This window comes from Phaseolus vulgaris, chromosome 8 (assembly GCF_051622355.1).
Source record: "Phaseolus vulgaris cultivar YP4 chromosome 8, ASM5162235v1, whole genome shotgun sequence".
Taxonomy (NCBI): Eukaryota; Viridiplantae; Streptophyta; class Magnoliopsida; order Fabales; family Fabaceae; genus Phaseolus; species Phaseolus vulgaris.
Genome location: NC_143505.1, coordinates 13,084,038 through 13,086,490, shown reverse-complemented (window position 1 = coordinate 13,086,490; position 2,453 = coordinate 13,084,038). Strand labels below are relative to the sequence as shown.

The window sequence follows — 2,453 nt, the reverse complement described above, 5'->3', positions numbered from 1 at the left end:
CCTGTTTATTTCAAGGAGGATATTTATCTTGTTCCACCCGTGCTTTTGTTATCACTTTTATCCGTCTTGAATATGGCTCTTCAACTTCAATTTTTCCGTCCTTCTTCAATTCCTTGATGACCCATAATTTTCTTGTTTTCTTCCTTCCTCTACCCCTACCTGCGTTGAGCATGATAGGTTGTCCTGGACGATACTCCTCTCCTTCCACTAGCTTTCCTTGATTGTCTCCTTTTGCCTCTAACTTTTCATGACGTATAACTTTCTCCTTTGACTTTGAACTCTTCATCTTTTCACTATTTCTTGGAATTTCCTCTTGTTTCCCAGTCTCATCTGCAGTACACTTGGTTACATCATTAAAAAGATTAAATTTTACCTCTTCATCATGAGACCTTACAAGAATTTCTCCCTTGTCAACATCAACTATGACTTTAGCAGTTTTCATTAAAGGTCTGCCGAGAATCAAAGGGACATCCTCATCTTCTTTCATGTCCAGGATAACAAAATCCACTGGAAATATGAATTTGTCTATTTGCATAAGGACATCTTCAACCACACCATAGGGATACTTCACTGTTCTGTCAGGCAATTGTAACTGCATCTTGGTGGGTTTAACCTCCAAGTTACCTATCTGTCTTAACATGGATAATGGCATCCAATTTACACTTGACCCTAAGTCCAATAAAGCATTATACACAAATAAATTACCAATTGACACAGAAATAGTAAAACTCCCTGGATCCCTGAATTTCTTTGGCAAAGTTTTTGAGAAACTGCTCCTTGCTTCCTTCTCTCCATATTTATTTTTAAAACAACATATCTTCCTTCTAACTTCATCAAAATATGTCTTTTGCTCTGGCCATCCTGCAAAATAATTTTTTGGAAGCAAATTGTCAGAAAATAATCCTTCCTTTTCTTTTTTTATGTTCCTCTGGGATATTTCTTTTGCGATTTCTACAATTTCACAATTTTCTCCCTCTTCCTTATTTTTTTCCTTTTCTTTTTCAACCTTCACCATCTCACCATTTTCTTCTCTAGTTTTCTCATCACCTTCAGTAGTGATGTTATTGCACTGCTCCTTGGGGTTGGTGGTAGTGTTAGCTGAGAATTGGCCAATTTTCCCTTCTACAGTTTGTGTGAGTTGTGACATTTGTTTAGCTAGCTGTCCTATCTGAGTTTCCATGCTCCTAATCGTAGCCATACTATTTTCCTGTGTACCCACAATCTTTGACAAAACATCTTCCACTTTATTCATCCTGTCAGGAATAGATGGAGAATTCGATTGATGCTGCTGTTGGAAAGGCCCTTGCTTGTTGGATGAATTATAGTCTTGCTTCCATCCAAAATTTTGATTTTGATTATTTTTCCAACCTTGAGGATAATTGTTAGAAAAACCGCCTTGCCTTCCTTGATTGCCCATATAATTCACCTCAACTTCGGATGCGTTGTTCTGATAAGAACAGTGACCATTAGGATGATTACCTCCACAAAAATCACACCTGAGAGGTACATTCTGACTTTGGAGTGATTGAACAACATGCAACTTTTGGGGTAATTGGGTCATATGTGCGGTCAGTTGCAAGTTGCTGTGTCAGAATTTTGTTTTGAGCTAGCAATGCATCTGCAGTGTTTAACTCCAATACTCCTCTTTTTTGATGATTTTGTCTATCATGTTGAGCTTGATAGTCAGTTGTGGCCAAAGCTTCTATAATCCTCGTTGCTTGATCTGCATCAACAGCCATCATTGTGCCACCAGCCGCGGCATCTAGGAGCATCTTTGTATTTGATCTGAGACCATTAATAAATATGCTCAGTTGAGCAATATCTTCAAACCCATGGTTTGGGCATTTTCTCAGCATCCTCTTGAATCTCTCCCATGCCTCACAGAAAGACTCTTCTACCCCTTGTCTGAACATAGATATTTCAGACTTAGCATTGAAGTAGCGAGAGATTGGGAAAAATCTTTGCAAAATTTTTTCCTCCACATCCTTCCATTTGGTTAAACTCTGATTAGGATGAGATATAAGCCACTCCTTTGCTTTCCCTGCCAAAGAAAAAGGAAATAAACGCATGTATATACTCTCAAGATCACCTGATTGGAAACCCATAGTTCCCACCAATTCATAAAAAGTAGCCAAGTGTGTATGAGGATCCTCATGATCCATCGCCGTGAATTGATTGGTACTAATGAGGGTAAGGAATGCAGGCTTCATCTCCAAGGCCCTGTTAGTTGAAGGCACTGCAATGCTAGAAAAGTGTCTAGGCCCTTGATGTATGGCGTAATCTCCAAGAGTTCTCCTAGGAGGTGGTGTTTCCTCCCCCGCCATGTTGTTATTCTCCTGAAAAATATCAATGGAAAAAGAAGAAGATGTTGAAGAATACTCTCTATTATCTTCTTGATTCTCTTTTGTCTTTGATTTTCGAATAGCAAGTGGTCTTCTGAAACTTGACTTCTC

General features: G+C 38.8%; 1 pseudogene; it reads left to right on the top strand.

The window, feature by feature from the left end:
- Positions 1-1,827: 1,827 nt before the first annotated feature.
- Positions 1,828-1,933, top strand: LOC137827357 (small nucleolar RNA R71; annotated as a pseudogene).
- The last annotated feature ends 520 nt before the right edge of the window (positions 1,934-2,453 follow it).